At 40.4% G+C, this 18,034-nt stretch overlaps 1 protein-coding gene across 3 annotated transcripts in view; it reads right to left on the bottom strand.

The window, feature by feature from the left end:
- The window catches only part of cnr1 (cannabinoid receptor 1), a 37,046-nt gene extending 21,945 nt beyond the window's left edge, over positions 1 to 15,101 (bottom strand). Inside the window, exons 1-2 of one of the 3 annotated variants that reach the window (XM_080192780.1) lie at positions 15,040 to 15,101; positions 14,594 to 14,707 (exon numbers count right to left, since the gene is read on the bottom strand). The gene's annotated coding sequence lies outside the window, so the exon portion shown is untranslated. Of the gene's footprint in view, positions 1 to 14,593; positions 14,845 to 14,956; positions 15,008 to 15,039 lie in introns of those variants that run through there. The other 2 variants (XM_080192781.1, XM_080192779.1) reach the window with 2 other exon arrangements.
- Positions 15,102 to 18,034: the final 2,933 nt, after the last annotated feature.

The raw sequence follows: 18,034 nt of genomic DNA, 5'->3' as shown, positions 1-18,034 counted from the left end.
GAGTACTTTGTACAATTCTGGTCACTGTATTATAGAAGAGATATTATTAAACTAGAAAGAGTGCGGAAAAGATTTACGAGGATGCTATCGGGACTTGATGGTTTGAGTTATAAGGAGAGGCTGTGTAGACTGGGACTTTTGTCTCTGGAGCTTTCAGAAGGCTTTCGACAAGGTCTCACATAACAGACTACTATGTAATTTGAAGCACTTGGGATTGCAGGTAATGTCTTGAGATGGATAAGGGACCTGGATAACGAACCCGGGTTCAATTCTGGCCTTGGGCCACTGTCTGTGTGGAGTTTGCACATTCTCCCTGTATCTGCGTGGGTTTCCTCTGGATGCTCCAGTTTCCTCCCACAGTCCAAAGGTATGCAGGTTAGCTTGATTGGCCATGCTAAATTGACCCCAGTGTCCAGGGGAATTAGCAGAGTAAATATTTGAGATTACGTGAGTAGGGCCTGGGTGGGATTGTGGTTGATGCAGACTCTATGGGCCAAATGGCCTCCTTCTCACTATAAGGATTCTATGATTCTATGATATGGGGGGGAAGAGGGGATCAGGATACTGAATTCATTGATCAGCCATGATCAAAATGAATGGCAGGGCAGGCTCCTGCTTCTAGTTTCTATGTTTCTATATTTCTAAATAGTTTGTGTCTGTGTTCATAGTGAACGAGCCAAGTTCTATTATAGAAATCAATGGTAACCTAGGGACTAAAAGGAGTGAGGGAGATAAGGAAATTAATATCAGCAGAAATAAAATTTTGGGGAAACTTAATAACTTTAAATCTGACAAATCCCCAGGACCAGATGGTCCACATTCTAGGGTTCCAAAAGAGATAGCTGTAAAAATAGCAGATATACTGCCAATAATTTTCAAAAATTCATTCGATCAGGAACACTCTCATTAGATTGGAAGTTAGCAAGAAAGGAGGGAAAAGAGAACACAGGGCACTAAATCAGCTAGTCTATTAGTGGTTATGAAAATGTTTAAATTTATTATTCAGGAAGTCTTAACAATGCACTCAGAAAAACATTATATGATTATGACAAATCAACGTGATTTTACTTCAAGGAAATTCTGTTTGATAAATTTATTAGAGTTTTTTGAGGATATAACTAGTAGTGTAGATAAAGGGGAACCAGTAGATGTAGTAGATCTGGGTTTCAAAATGCATTCAATAAGTGTCACATAAAACGTTCAAAGGCAAGAGGGCTTATGGAGTTGATGGTAATACATTTGCGTGGATAGAGGATTGGTTAATAGATAGAGTAGAGAAGGTGGCCATAAATCAGGCATTTTCAAGTTAATAGGAAGGGAACAATGGAGTGTCACAAGGATCAGTGCTGGGGTCCCAGCTACTTACAATCTATACTATACTGAAATGAAGAGAAAGAAGAATGCATCTAAGTTTGCACAAGATACTGAGCTAGGTGGAAAGGTAAGCTGTGGGGAAGATACAGAAAGGCTGCAAAAGGCAGGTGAATTGAGTGAGCAGAGAATCCAGTATACTAAATCAAAATATTTCATTGGCAATTTATGTCTGGGTATTAGCAATGTATGAGTAAAGGATTCGGAACATATGTTGACAGATTAGCAGAATATTAATGGAGGATACATTTATTTGCATGTTATATTATTTATAAATATTTATAAATATTATACATATATAATACATATTATACATGTATAATATTTATGTTGCTTTCTGATTTGTTTTGTATTTTCTCTCTTTTGAAGTTCTTCCTCCCCAGCACAACACACCATGATTTTAGAAGGTCTCCTGAGGATTAGAAAATGAAGAACATTACACCATTATTTAAAAATTGTCAGTGGGCATAAACAGAAATTATACCAGTTGGTTGCATGTTACTTGTGGAGGAAAATCTTTGAAATGGATTTTAAGGGGTTAAATATGAAAACAAATGAGAAAAGGAGAGAATATCATATTTAAATACTGAATGTTTGTGAAGATGATAATGTAACCCCAATATTAATCCAAGGGTACTACAGTAAATGCCGTATAGTTATATTTTCAATAAATGTTTGATGTGGCTCTAGATCAGAAATTGCCATCCAAGGTAAATAAGCATAGAAAAAAGGGATACAATAGTTAAAAAGAAATTGACTCAAATCCAAGGAATAAAGAACTATAATAATGGAAAATTACAAGCTGAGAAGGGATTGTAAATAACACGCTTCAGGAGTCACTTTTATGTTGGTAAATTGGAGAGAAAGCAAACCATGCAGTTAGATTCAGGAGATTTGGAATAATTTAAGAATCAGGGAGTAGACAGTTAGGGTAGTTCAATGTGTATCAGCTTGGCTCAGCTGACCACATTGTTGCCACTGGATCAGCAGGCTGTGGATTCAAATCCCAAATTGTGATTAGCCCAAAATTGCTACTGATTCTGCAGGACAAGGTTGAGGAAGTAAAGCTTTATTGGTGATGATATACATTGAAAAGCTTTAAAGAGAGCGAGTAAAATGTATTTAACATGATTTAGTAAAAGTAGGCTCACTCACTTAACCTGGCTTTGTATCTTCCCCACAGCTTACCTTCCCACCTTTTTCTGCAAACTTAGATACATTCTTCTCTGTCTCTTCAGTTCAGTATAATAGATTGTAAGTAGCTGAGACCCAGCACTGATCCTTGTGACACACCATTATTCCCTTCCTACCAACTTGAAAGTGCCTGCTTTATGCCCACTCCCTCTTTTCTGTCCATTAACCAATCTTCTATCCATGCGAATGTATACCACCAACTCCGTGAGCCCTCTAGCCTTTTAACATTGTATGTGGCACTTATTGAGTGCCTTTTGGAAATCCAGATGTACTGTATCTACTAGTTCCCCTTTATCTACCCTACTAGTTATATCCTCAAAAAATTTTAATAAATTTGTCTCAGGATGAGGGGTCAGCCATTTAAGACAGAGAAGTTTGGGGGTTGTGAGTCTTTAGAATTCTCTGCTCTGGAGGGCTATGGATGCTCCACCATTGAGTATATTTAATACAGAGATTGATAGGTTTTTGGGTTGAAAGGGAATCAGGAATATGGGGATATGGAGGTCGAAGCTCAACTGCAATCCTATTGTTTGGGGTGAATATTCTTGCTTCTAATTCTGACGTTTTTATGAACTCCTCAATCTTATTCATGTGGTCAGCAAAAAAACAGAGGGCAGGCACATTCCCTTGCGGGGGGAGGAAAATCAGCAGGGTCACTCAGCTTAGGCCACTACCTTGTGCCAAGCATCCAGTGACAGGATGAATTGGCGCAGTGTTGGGAGAGGGAAACCCTTCTTCTGAACAGTGGTGATATGAAGAGCATGAGTGCTAAAAGAGAAATAAGAAAAAAAACTCCGAAAGATCTTGCAATAAAAAATAATTGAATGACACTGTTCTTGATCACTTTGTTCCTTATCTGTCCCTTGCAGCTTCTCTACCACAATGTTTTTTAAAAATAAATAAATAGTATTCCATTCGTTAAAGGCAATGACATAGTTGTTTAGAGCCAAAGCGCTCGCAAAGGGTGAAGGCTTAGTTTTACAGTGAGATAGATGGGGTGGGTGTCCTTTCAACATGGCATGCAGACAAATTCAGGCATTTTCAATATGCTGTTGCACTTCTGCAAATTCTTCCAAATCTCATGTAAGAAAAACATGCACCAATACTGGGCAAATATGAAAAACATCAAAAAATCCATGCACCATCTTGGAAAGTAGTAGAATATGTAAAAGCTCATACACTGTAACTGAAGTGTTAAGATGCTAAACTGCCGTAATAACATCAATAATGTAAAAATTAGTGCAATACTACTCATGTGCCTTTGGGAAGCTGGCTGCTATAAGTGCGTAATCCGCAGGATAATTAGTAAACAGTAACAGCTGCATCCTGCGGAAGCTGAAAATACTAATTGGTGTTCTGGAATATTGTTCCGTCGCAGTCACTAGAGGTCGCCCTTCATGGGGGGCACATGGGAACTACTGGTTTGGCTGCGCAACAAACGCAGTATAATATTATGCTGCATATTAGAAAATGAATGCATGCAGCTTTTGCCTGCGCTGTGTTTAATTGTCTCTGAGTGCAATCCAAGTTTGCTCTGATGTGTTGTATGGTGTGCAATTGACAATTACTAGGATGCAATTATCAAAGTGTACCCATACCCAGATCCGGAGAGCTGCAGACACTTAGATGTATGATGATTTGCTCTTATGAGCTGCAGTTTGCTAGCTGTGTAGTTTGATGTTACCGTGTAATTGCTGAGAAGATACTTTCAATACGTTGATACCTAATTGTTTTAAACTATGCATTGCTGGTTGTGTAGCCGCGCATTACGGAGCAATTATCTGAAACTAGTTCCATATACTCTGTGGCTATCATACAATGTTCAGTTTCATTGAGCATAGGATTGGAGCCTGGTACTACTAATCTGCGATTACGAAATGGCACCCACAGAGGGAGTTGCAGACATTTAGCTATAATCTCCTACATTTAATGATATATCTATGGATGGCTCTTAAAACTTGTGCTTGCATTGGGAATTGCAAGCTAGAAATAAAATCACAGAAATAAATCTCAAATTGTTTTTCAGGACTATTAGTGAACTGAGACTGAATTACACCTTTAAACTCCCTTTGGTGCCAATATACTGTGCTAATTTTTAACAAAAGCTGCAGCTGCTGAAAAACTGAAATAAAACTCTAAAAAGCTGAAAATACTCAACAGTTCAGGCAGCATCTGTGGAGTGAGAGAGAGTTGACATTTCAGGTTGATGACCAGACCATTCATCAGCAGGACGGATGTGAAATATCTTAAGCAAGTACGGTGGCAGGAAAAGAGAGGAAAGAACAACAAGAGATGGACATTGAGATGGAGAAAGACAGGAGTTATTGAACAACAATTTGGACACCCAAGGAGGGAGTTAATGACGCTTGCCTAGAGTTGCCTGAAGAATTCAAAGATAGAACTATTGAAGGGATTATAAAATAAAGGCTATTTTTAAAACTCCTTTTCAATTTCCTTCAAACACGAATGGAAAGGCTATTCATTTCACTTGGAAAATCTCAGCAGGTTTGGCAGCATCTGTAGAGAGAGAAAAGAGCTTTGACAAAGGGTTATCTGGACTCAAAATGTCAACTCTTTTCTTCTCTTACAGATGTTGCCAAATCTGCTGAGATTATCCAGTGTTTTCTCTTTTGGTTTTAGATTCCAGCATCCGCAGTAATTTGCTTTCATTCATCTATTTTGTAAGCTGAGTAGTATAGGTGTACTGAGCATAGTTGATGAGTGCTAAGAAGTGTTTAAGTTTACCGTTACACACAAAGTTTGACATTTTGCCACCAAAATGATGTTCAAGTGCAAATGTAGCAACGGAATATTCACCATTTATTCAGTTACTGTGCCAAAGATGAAAGTCATATCAAACTGGGAATGGACATTTGTGACATAGAATATACAACACAGAAACCGGTTATTTGGTCTATGTCAATGTCTCTAATTGGCATGAGGCTCTTCCCTCCCCTCTTCATCTAACCCTATCAGTGGCGAAAAACTGCAGCAGGCGACGGTGCAGAGGGACCTCGGGGTCCTTGTGCATGAGTCGCAAAAACCCAGCTTGCAGGTGCAGCAGGTGGTCAGGAAGGCGAATGGGATGCTGGCCTTCATAGCGAGGGGGATTGAATATAAAAGTAGGGAGGTCTTGCTGCAGCTGTATAGGGCATTGGTGAGGCCGCAGCTGGAGTACTGTGTGCAGTTTTGGGCGCCGCACCTGCGCAAGGATATTTTGGCCCTGGAGGGAGTGCAGAGGAGGTTTACTAGGCTGATACCGGAGTTGAGGGGATTGAGCTATGAGGAGAGGCTGAATAAACTAGGCTTGTACTCGTTAGAGTTTAGAAGAATGAGGGGAGATCTCATTGAGACGTATAAGATGATGAATGGGATGGATAGGATAGAGGTGGAGAGACTCTTCCCGCTCAAAAAAGACAGTAGGACTAGGGGGCACAGCCTCAAGATAAAGGGGAGGCGGTTTAGAACGGAGTTGAGGAGGAACTTCTTCACTCAAAGGGTGGTGAATCTCTGGAATTCTCTGCCCGTTGAAGTGGTGGAGGCTACCTCGCTAAATATTTTTAAGAAGCGGGTTGATGGGTTCTTGATAAGAGAGGGGATTAAGGGTTATGGGGAGAGGGTGGGAAAGTGGAACTGAGCCACAACAGATCAGCCATGATCTTATTGAATGGCGGGGCAGGCTCGAAGGGCTAGATGGCCTACTCCTGCTCCTATTTCTTAGGTTCTTATGTTCTTATAACCCTCTATTCCTTTTTTTTTGCAAGTTGTGGGGACTTCTCTTTAACAACTGCCAAGACTAAAGTACTTACTTTATCTAAAACTGAGGTCATGTTATCACCCTGATGGACACTAGCATTTATATAGTAATTGGAATCCATGTGTAATTCATTGGTGGCTTTGGCTGGAGTTTGGATCCAATTCTAGGCACCAAACTCCGAGAATGTCAATACCTTGGAGAGGACGTAGAGTAAATTTAGCAGAATTATACCAAGAATGAGGGACTTCAGTTATGTGGAGAGATTAGAGTGGCTGACGTTGTTCTCCTTACAGCAGAGAAGCAGAGAGCTTTCACAAATTTAGTCAGAGCAAATAAGGAAAAACTATTTTCAATGGCGGGTATTGGTAACCGACGGTTACAGATTTTGAGATAATTAACAAAAGAATCACAGGCAGGATGAGGATTGTCTTAATTTACTGAGTTGCAATGATCAGGAATGCACTTCCTGTGGAAGCATAAGCAATTGTGACCTTAAAGTGGGAATTGGATATATATAAAAAGAAAATCATGGCTATGGGAAAGGATAGGTGATATCTCTTTTAATGAGCTGGTAGAGAGTCATCAGGCCACGTGTCCTCTTTCTGTCCTGCATGATTCTATGCTTTTCACATGAAGAATACATCTAAAATGTTTTACAGTAAGAAGGAAAGGGACTTGGCAGGTAACAAGTATTGGGAGAGGAAGGGCCATTGGTGAGATCAGGATGAGGAACTAAAGGCAAACTCAAAGAGTACAGTTTCAAGAAGGTCTCTCAAAGCAAGCAGGGATCTGGAAAAGGTCAGATGGATTGGAATAGATAATTGAAGAGGTTACAATGATAGTAACTGAAGGAACATTTTCCAATGGTGGTACAGGGTCTGGGCAAAGTTCAGAAGAGCAGAGTAGAGGCTGCATGGAAGAAAGCAGGGCAGGAGATGATCACAAAGTAAGGATGGAACAAAGTTATGGTGAATTTTGAACTTGACAACTGCACCATAGATGTATATTGGAGTCTGGTGAGGTCTAGAGTGACAAGAGCATGGCATTTATTGTGGGTGACAACATAGATTACACATTTTGGAAGAAATTAAATTTGTGAAGCAAGATGGGATTATACTGGAAAAATCACACCTTTGAAGTGATGGAGGCATCAGTTATGACTTTAACTTAAGAAATATTAAGGACAGATTTGGATGTGTTATGGAGATTGATATTAAAAACACAAACTGACTAAACTTTTGTTCATCTGTTCTAGTATGTCCTTATGTGGCTCAGTGTCAAATTTTGTTTGGTAATGTCCCTATGACGTGCTGTGGAAAGATTTACAATATTAAAGACTCCATATAGGTGCAGGTTGTTGTTGTGACTATCATGTGATAACAAGATTGGAATGGTTGATTGATGGTTGAATGTCAGAAAGGAATTTTAGATGGAGGATTAAGCTGAAAGAGGTCAACGTGGTGACATGAAGCAAGGGACAGGTAAGCTTGGTATGGTTAGTAACTTGTAGCAAAGGTAGAGCAGACAAAACAAAAAAGATTTCAAGACAAAAGCATATGAGGGTGGGACGAGGATGCAATAAAGACGGAGATCTGAATGGAAATGTACAGAAGGTGATGGAGATGTGCAGGTCAAGTGAAGTAAAACAGGAGGGAAAAATAAGATGACATCTTAGCATGGACAACACACAAAGCCAACGGGATTACTTGTAATGAATAAGGAGTGAGCCAAGTTTCAGTAAATTGAAATGTTGGTTCAAAATGAAGAAATATTTTGCATGGCATTGTGAAAGCGTAATATAACTAGCAGTTCATTGGATCAGATGATGGTGAGGGAGGGAGTGATGACACTAGATTTACCAGGGTATGCTTAAGCAGGGATAAGCAAATGAATAAGAAGAATGGGAATGGATTTAGAAGATTGGTCCCAAAGCAGCAGAACTGATGTGAGAGTTACTGAGAGATGGGAATGAAGTAATTTTACTTGACAAGTACTTCTTGCTACTAAACCCAGCATTACAATAACATAAAAATATAAGAAATAAGAGCACATTGGATCATATGGTCCTTCAAGCCTGTCCCATCATTTAATAGGAACATGCCTGAACTGATCTTGTCTGAACACAGCCTTTCTGCTTGGCTGCCTTTATAGTTCAATAACTGTGCTTCCACAACTCGCTGGAGAAGAAAATGCCAAAGATTGATGAATCCCTGAGAGAAGACATTTGCCTTTTCCTTGTCTTAAGTGGGAAACCCCTTATTCCAAAATAATACCACCTGGTTCTAGATCACTCCAGAAGATGAAATATCCTTGCATCATCTTAACTGTCAAGCCCCCTCACAATTTCACATATTTCAATAAGGTCTCTTTTCATCCTTCTAAACTCCAATTACTATAAGTCCAATCTTTCCTTTTAAGACAACCTGAGAATCAACTTTATTCTCTGTACTGCCTCCTTTGCTAGTGTATCCTTTTTTTAAATAAGGGGACCAAAAATTAAATACAGTATTCATAAGTGTGGTCTCACCAACACAGTACTGTTACATCAATATTTCCCTACTTTTATATTCATCCCTTTGCTTTAAAGGCAAACATTTCATTTGCCTTTCTTATCATTTGCTGTGTCTACCTGCTAACTTTCTGTATTTCACATATAAGGACACCAGATCCCTTTGCATTGCAGAATTCTATAGTTGCTCTCCATTTAAATAATATTTTGCTTTTTAATTATTCCTATCAAAGTCAATAATCTCACATTTAATCATACTTCATCTACAAATTTTTAGTTCATTCACTTAATCTAGCCATATTCCTGTGTATTCCTCACAACTTGCTTTTCCACCTATGTTCATATTGTCTGAAAATTTGGCTCCAACACATTAAATCCCTTCATCCAAGTTGTTAATATAAATTGTAAATAGATGAGGCTCAACATTGATCCCTGTGGCACCTGACAAGTTAGATTGCCTTCCTGAAAATTATCAATTCATCACAACCCTTTTATTTTCTGATAGTTAATCAATCCTCTATCCATGCTAATAGATTACTTCCAACACAGTGAATTCTTATCTCAAGTCTTATTTATGCTACCCAGTAGTGGAAGCTATGCCTGAATCAGAAAGAGGCTGTGAATGTCCAGAACAAATCCTGGCATGGTGGAGAGAGAGAGGAAAAAATACCTACGATGAAAAAGAGAGAGGAATCGAATGGAAAAACAGCAAAGGGCAAGGCAATGAGTTAAAGACGACATGGGGCAGTATGTTTCCAAGAAATGCAAATGTATAGAAAGAGAAGTTTAGTTTAGTTTATTTACTAGTGTCATAAGTAGGCTTACGTTAACACCACAATGAAATTACTGCAAAAATCCCCTAGTTGCCACAATCTGGCACCTGTTTTGAATACACTGAGGCAGAATTTAGCATGGCCAATGCAACTAACCAGCATGTCTTTCGGACTGTGGGAGGAAACTGGAACACCTGAAGGAAGTCAATGCAGACACGGGAAGAACATGCAGACTCCGCACAGACAGTGACCCAAAGTGGGAATCAAACCTGGGTCCCTGGTGCTGTGAAGCAGCAGTGCTAACCACCATACCACCACGTCTGCCAAAGCTGAGGAGGGAGAAGAAGTTGGGGCTACAAGAAGTGTACACAGAACTCGAGCGCTTAATTTCACAGTGGCAGTCATTTTACCCCAATAGACCAAGCACTGCCGAAGCCTATCATCATACCATTCCAAAAGTTAATATGGGCAAAATATACAATTAGGTCATTAGAGACCAAATGCACATTCACTAAATCAGTAAGAACTTATTCTCCACTCTAAATGTTTTGGGGTTACATGCCCTATTCTTTACTGGAAATATGCACAGAGAATCTATGCTCCTCACCCAATCCTTCAATGGTAAAGCAACAATCATGTATTCATCTCACATCAGAACGACCAAAATGCATGCATCCTGTTAAAATATAGTCTTTCACCATATCTACTATTAAAGAAACACAAAATGAAAGGTGGAACTTGCATTTATATAGTGCCTTTCTTAATTGCAGGACATCCTGGAGTGAATCACAGGCAATTGTGTACTTTTGAGGTGTCATGACCGTTGTAATGTAGGCAAATACTGCAACCAACAAGATTGCACTGCAAGATTCCAGAAGTACAAATAAGACAAATAGCAGATTATTCATATTAATTGGTGAATGGATAAATTTTGGCCAGGACACTGAAAGAATCCCCTACCTTTCTTCAAAAAGTGCTGTGAGATCTTTTGTTTCCTTCAGAGGGGGAAGAAAGGATTTCAGTGTAATATCACATCTAAAAGACCTCAGTACTGCATTGAAGTGCTAGCCTAGGTTATATGCTCAAGTCTCTGCAGTGAGGCTTTGAACCCACAACCTTCTGATTCAAAGGCAAAAATGCTACCAATAAACCAAGACTAACAGTTACTTCAGGAATTATGTGACTGCCCACAACTGATAACCAGGAACATTGCATAAAAAGGGACATGTGGTCAAAACTTTTCATCTTGAACTCATCAGGACAGAAGCAAGGATGCCATATTTCAAAGAGAGCAATGTAAAAGGGGTAATAATTGGTTGGCAAGTCTAATTGGTTGAGACATTGCCACAGAGAATGTACCAGGGAGCAGTAGTTTTCGATTAATTCCAAAAATTTCAATTTCAAAAAATTCAAAAAGCAATGCTTGGACATATTCCTGCAAAGGACTAGACCCTGTTTATGAATGTATGTAGCTTCTAGCAAGTGTAAGTGAGCTACATTACAGGCTTGACTGATAATCTTAAATTGGTTGTTAGTGTAATTCTCAGTATACTAGGGATTGTTCAGCAAGTACAATCAAGGGATTGTACCTAACATTAGCCATTATATTCTGAGTTTTGCAAGTGCCGGCTAGTTGAGGAGACAGTAGTGTTGTAGTATATCACTAGATGAGGAATCAGAGGCCCACACTAATATTCTGGGTCACAGATTCAAATTTCATATTCAGTTAATAAATCTGGAATTGAAAGCTAGCCTCAGTAATGATGACCATGAAACTATCATTGACTGCCATAGAAACATTTGGTTCACTCATGCCTCTTAGGGAAGGAAATCTGCCATCTTTATTGGGCTGGCCTACACATGACTCCAGACTCAGAGCATTGTAGTTGAGTCTTATCTGCCCTCTGAAAATGCCTAGCAAGCCACTCAGTTCGAGGGCAATTAGGGATGGACGATAAATGCTGGGCTTGCCAGCGATGTCCACATCCCATGGAAGAATAAAGAATGCAGTCAATATCCTGTTCACAAACAGGCAGCATACTGTCTGTACTCTACCAGCGCATGCTTGAAAAATCCAGAATATAATGTCTAGCATTAAGTGTGATCCTACAATTTGACAGCACTTGCTCAACAATCCCAAAAATGCAAAGAATTATATTAATAACCAATTTAAGATTATCAGTCGTGTTTGCAATCAGGTTCAGTAATGCTCACCAGAAGTTAAATATATTCATTGGCAGGGACCTATCCTCCGCAGGCAAAAGGAATATGTCCAAGTATTGTGCCTTTTGTGCCTTTTCCTGAATTAAACAAAAGCAGGGGTGGGGGTGGGGGGTGGGGAGGAGAGGAATTGTTCCATGGTGCACTATTCATGGCAACCAATCAGAATCAAATTGCCAACCAATCAGCTTCCTTTTATCATGCAGTACAAATTGTTGCTCCCTTTGAAATTTGGTGTTCTTTGTCTGTACTGATGAGTGAAAGACAAAAGCTTTGACAGCATGTCTCTTTTTTCAGCAATAATCAATTTCTGCACTATCAACTGACTATTTGACAACCAGGAATCACATGCATGTAATGGTCCACTGAAGATCATAGGAACAAACCCACTTGCTTCCCAGTAGAGAACAAAAGATCATCGTTTTCATCTCCCACATGACAAAGAAAAACCATTAACTTTCTCCCTTCTACACTACCAGGAATTATCCACTCTCCTCCTGAATCACTGGGTATAAAATGTAGCTATGCTACCTTTCAATCATTGTCTGTGCCTGCAAGCATCAGATGATGCATCTAAACTGCCAGTGACCCTTAATGGGTAAAAAATTGATTGTCGCGGATAATACAAAATTGCTGTATATTGGGCCGCGTGAGATTTCCTTTGTGTTCTGTCTCCTCATGCCAACTGATTTAAGAGGGAGGGTAGTTTACCTAATGAATAGGTGAGAAGGATTGCAGTCTATTGGAAAGACAAATAGTTTTTCAGCTTATTACAGCGATATCTGGAAATCAGGATTGCTACTTCATACAAATATATTGTGAAGACTATGTTGCAAAAGATGATGTGAAACTTTGTTCTTCGGGTGACATTTAATAACGGATTACATTACCCTTCTGTGAATCCTATTGTTCTACACGTATCAGTCTTTACCATAGCATCGATGACCGGCAGCCACTCAACTGACGCCAAGTACAGTTTCTGAAGCCAATGATTTTTACCTCTTACAGTCTTCACTCGCTTTCCTCTGTCAATTTAGGTTGCCTCGTGGCTACTCATGAAGTATTTATTGGCATTAATGGTGAATAATAAGTTTGATAGTTAGCTGCAGATGTAAATAGTCACTGGAGTAGATCTTCTCAGGCAATTCCTCTCCCCAGAGTTTTTAGGGTCATTGATGTTAGGAACTAAATCCGGCGCTCCTTAGCGATTAAAAATGGATTGTTATCCTATTGTGCGTGCGTTCTGAACAAAGCAACTGTTACGTCTATTTAAATGGATAAATACATATCTATAGACCGGTGCTAATAACCAGATCTGGGTGCTATTGTGATCTTTCTCAAACTGTTCATGAAGAGTGTCAATCTTCGGAACCAGGATTCACACTGATGATTGATAGACTGTATCTTAGCGACTCACAAACTTACATGCCGTGCCAGGAGATAGTCGATACTGTTTAAAACTAATCAGTGATATTCTAGGGCCAGTCCATTAGAGCTCAGTCAGACGTCCAACCAGCGGTAAACTGTCCAGCGGTTATTTTTTAAGAGAAGCAAGAATAATTAAGCTATTTATTGTTTTAAGAGGTTTTGCTACACAGCTATCAAACAGTATTCATTTTAATTGCTGGTAGCTTGCCTGATGTAGATTTTTTTTAAGTTGAAATGTCATCCCAATCTCTTTGGTCTTAAGCTTGATGGGCGATTCGCCCACTCATTCAGTGGCTGACTGTTCATTGCCAGAATCAGATCATGTGATGATTGATTGTTTTGGTGACATGAAACATTTGGATGTAAGGAACACAGTGATATGCAGTGGAGTGCATTAAGTGGCGAACAGTCACACACATGCACAGGGTGATTTTCCCTAAAACACATTGCACCTTCGATGGTTAACATTTGCAGATGACTTTTTAATATATATATATTGCACGTTGCAAAACACATTCTTCCATTACTGAGAGAGCGAGCTACACTTGGTCCTATATTCAACCTCAGTCTGGGCTGATAGCAAATACCCGGTGCACAAAAATCTTTTTATAAAGTTAACTGCATATTTTAATCATATGTTAGGCTCACTTTGTCTTTGTATCTGAAGACTTTTCAAATTATTTAGATGATAATGGTGTATTCATGTTTATATTTGTCTATTTGTTGACATTAAAATATCGAAAGGTTATTTTAACAAAGGTGCCCACGTCATCATATTTTAAATCAGACTCATTATTTATTCAGCTATTAATTTGGGAGCCTGTGCAAAAAAAAATACAATGGTCTAATATTGGAGGCATGGAAGAGGTGGCTGAATTTTTCGCACCTGGCCCCTCCAAGGGGAGCCTCCAGACAGCAAAAAAAAGCTTTCAATCACAAAGAGAACAAGGATGCCGGAGATCCAGGGCAGAAGGTGACCAGCTTCGAAATTATAGACCTTTTCCCAATCCTGACTCCTTCCTGGAGTGACTGGGACACTCACGTTGCTCAGCTGACAAAGTTGAATGAAGCACTGCATTAGAAATGTTTCTTTTTTTAAAAAATGAAAACTCCAGTTGAAGTCTAATCAAGTTCGTTATCAATTTAATTTCTATAATAATCATGGACAAACATCATGAAACTACAATGCACCCAAATGTATCACGAGTGAAATTGATTGGAATACCTTTCTTCTCAGCAGAATTCACAATGCCATTGCATTTGAGAGTCAGCGATATCATTTGAATATCTATCTATATACACACATATAGACATGTAGGCACTCAGTCCGAATGAACTTACCTTTAATTTTCGAATTGCATCTACAGCTTCAGGTTCTCTTTTGTCAGGCTGGATTGATTCGTTCTCAAGCACTTTACGTTCTGTCCTTTACCCCCTCCTCTTCAAGGGATTTCTCTAGTGAAAGGAATTGGAGATTGGATTAAAACGCTGCTGCCTCCCATACTGTTCTCGGTCGATTTGATTTCCATAGTTTATTTGCTGTGAGCTGGTGTCAGTGCTGGATGATCTCTCTCCCTCTCTCTCTAACACACACACACACACACACAGACACACTCTTTTCTGCCTCTCCCGGGAACTCACACAGCTCTCTCTCTCTCTCTCTCTCCCCTCCCACCACCCCCACCCCCCTTCCCCCCGCCCGACCTGTGCCTTCTTTGGGATTCTCCTCTTTGCCTCTCATTCCGCTTCTTTTTCCCTCTCCGACACATTTATGAAGCCCTTGTCACCTTATCACGTGTTGACACCCTGTCAAGAAGACTCTCACTGGCTCGATACTCGCCAGGAGCCAGCCGCAGGACTGTGAAACTCGCATGTAAATCAATGTTGCTTTTAGAAGAGGGGGGGGGGGGGGGTGGCTGGTAGTGAGTGAAGAGAGTACCAAATAGACACACACACACACACAATCCTAAATCTGAAATACATCTGTCACGTTGGCTGAGGAATGAACCCATTGCCCTTTTATTTTAGAGTCCCTTTTCACAAAGACATCTCCCTGACATCCTGGGAACAACCCATTTTAATTTGAAATGATCGACATGTGTTTAAAAAAAATGATCTGGGCACATGTTTCTAAAATGTTGCTGTCAGTTGGATTTCGGTTGGGATGTCCGGTCACAGATGGGTGACCTTTAAATAAAGACGTTCCGAAGGTACCACAGGGTAACAAAGTGGGGTAGGATGAGGGGGGGCTGAGGTCCGGGCTGGCTGGCTGGATTCAGCCCCCCCACCTCCCATTAAAGCAGAGGGAGTTTACCGAGACTCCACCCCACCCCCGCCCCCAGCCCCCAAAGCTCAGATAGAATCCTGCATGGGAACAAATTCCCCTCCCTCCGACTGCCATTGAACGTGGCAGAGCGGTACATTTTGCTGGTGTAACTAAATGCCCCGGGTCCAAGTTTAAGAGGGAGGCTGCTGGAAGCAAGCCAACAAGGTAGCAAGAAGACGGACAACAATCGTGTCTCAACATCTGTCTCAACATTGGACGGCTGATGGTTGGGGAGGGGGGGGGGGGGAGGTGGCGGCTGGGGGGCCGTGTTATTTACTTGTCAGATGATCTCCGGCCACTGTTTTTTGTTATCTGAATACAAAGCACTGGGGCTAAAAAAAATACACATGCACACAAATGAACCGAAATCTAATGCTGCTTCCAGCACAACCTCTGGTTATCAGTAATATGTAATCTACTAGGCTTCGCCAGACTCAACATCCGGACACTGCTGTCTATTATTTCTATAACCAGACCCCCGTCCCCCTCCCCCATTAAAAAAGACCCCATTAATCCGACCTTGTATCACAGCCATTCTCTTGTGAATTCTAGGTAATCCACTGTTACATGTGTGCAAGTTTGTCGACCTGAAACTTTCCCTGGGCTTCTCTCCCCACAGATGCTGCCTGACCTGCTGAGTTTTTGCCGCAGCACCACCTAGCCTTTAATTTCACTCAGGGGACTAGCTGGTAAGCTTACCTCTTGGGATATTAGAGGGAATTGTCAAAAGAGTAACTCACTGCTAAGTAGTTTGTTTTACCTAACAGGTTGGGAGGGCGCAGCAGGAACTGTTTTATATACAGTATATGTAAATAATAAGTTTGTTGTTGTTTAGTTTATAATTCACCGAGGCTGCGAGGTCTGGCTCTCTCTCGTTCTCTCTTGCTCCCTTTGAAAATGAATCAAAATGGGTAAACATCTCCTTTGCGGGGACAGATTGGATTGAGGAGATTTCACCGGACACCAAGTCCTCATTGATCACACCTCCCCCTCCCTCCCCCTTGCTTGGATTCTCAGCAATGCCCCGGAGCCTGTCCCCTGAGGAGCAGAGCCGCGGACTGTACGTGGTGAATAGAATGGACGGTAAATTTGCTCATCTGGATATGAAAAGACAAAACAGCATCTCTGACCGAGGGTGCACCACACTGCTTGCTGCTGTCACTGCAGCCCCCGAGTGCTCCCATTGTCTCCTGTCAAACATGATCTGACTAGATCTGGCTGCTCATGTCGAATTAGTGTCACTGGAGAGTGCGAATGGTCATTAAAATCGACTCCAGATCAGGGTTGCAGAACGCCGCTTTTTACTAAATTGCGAAAATGCATTAATCCCGCGGAAACCTCTGGTTGATTTAAATTTTGGGAGGCGGATTAGACACAAGAACAGCGCCCCAACCAAAACGTGTTTGCCATAAAAGCAAACGCTTTGACCCCTTCAAACTAAAACACCGAATGCTAAAAGGTAGCTGAATGCACCAGAATGAATTGACTTGGACCATGGCATTGATCCAACTCAATTACCTGCGATGGGATTGTTGTTCGTATTGATTTAAGTGATTATATGATAAAATGAATAGGAGCAATCTTATATTGAATGCTCAGGTGAAAGTTTAGACTTTGACTCTGTACTGCAGACTTCTTTTTAACTCAAAAAGTTTTAAAATTCTCCCAAAGGTCCCAATTTAGATCAGCCCGTGTACGTTTGATAACTGCCCGATCAATTCTTAACCAGCAAACTGAGAAGGTAGACTACATCAAGCTGTTCCTGAAATTCAGAGCTTGCTCCCAGAATGGAGACAGATTACTTTTTCCAATGCACCAGAGCTGTTTTAGCAACGGTCCACTAATTTACAATATTTTTTCCCCTGTTAATGCTGAATTTAAAAGCTCTGATATAAAATGTGCAAAAACAAATACATAACACGCGAATGTAGGTGTAACCCTAACAAAGACATTCCCAAATGGATGAATCAAGAAACTAAATTGGAAATTTACAAATTTTTTAAAATTCCATGCAACATCTATGGGGGAAGAGCAAGGGTAGAATTCTGGGAAGGAATACAGGAGACTTCTGAAATAAATTGATATGGATAGCACAATCTGGACCCACAAGAGGAATGTAGCCAAATAAGCGAATCGCATACAGCATTTTTTTCATATGCTGCCACAGTGGAAAAACTGAGGGAAGTCAGAAACTTCAAAGCGGGAGTAGTAGAGAAATTAGAGATGAGGGAAAAATGATCGAATTAACTTAATTATTCCCAAAATTATCCGCTAAAAGTTGAAGTGTTGGCACGGTATGGTGTACGAACTCTAGAAAATGTTGACGTTATGTGAAAAGTATTCATTTTTAAATGATTAAAGGCCAACACATCTTTGAGCCAGTTGATTTGTGTCCTAGCTGTTTAAGGAACACAGAACAGGCATTTTTGGGGGCACTCACTAGAGTTATAAAATAA

Source organism: Carcharhinus amblyrhynchos, chromosome 7 (genome assembly GCF_965287045.1).
Source record: "Carcharhinus amblyrhynchos chromosome 7, sCarAmb.v2.hapA, whole genome shotgun sequence".
NCBI classification, from domain to species: Eukaryota; Metazoa; Chordata; class Chondrichthyes; order Carcharhiniformes; family Carcharhinidae; genus Carcharhinus; species Carcharhinus amblyrhynchos.
The sequence above is the reverse complement of the archived record's forward strand: the minus strand, read 5'-3'. Positions and strand labels throughout refer to the sequence as shown.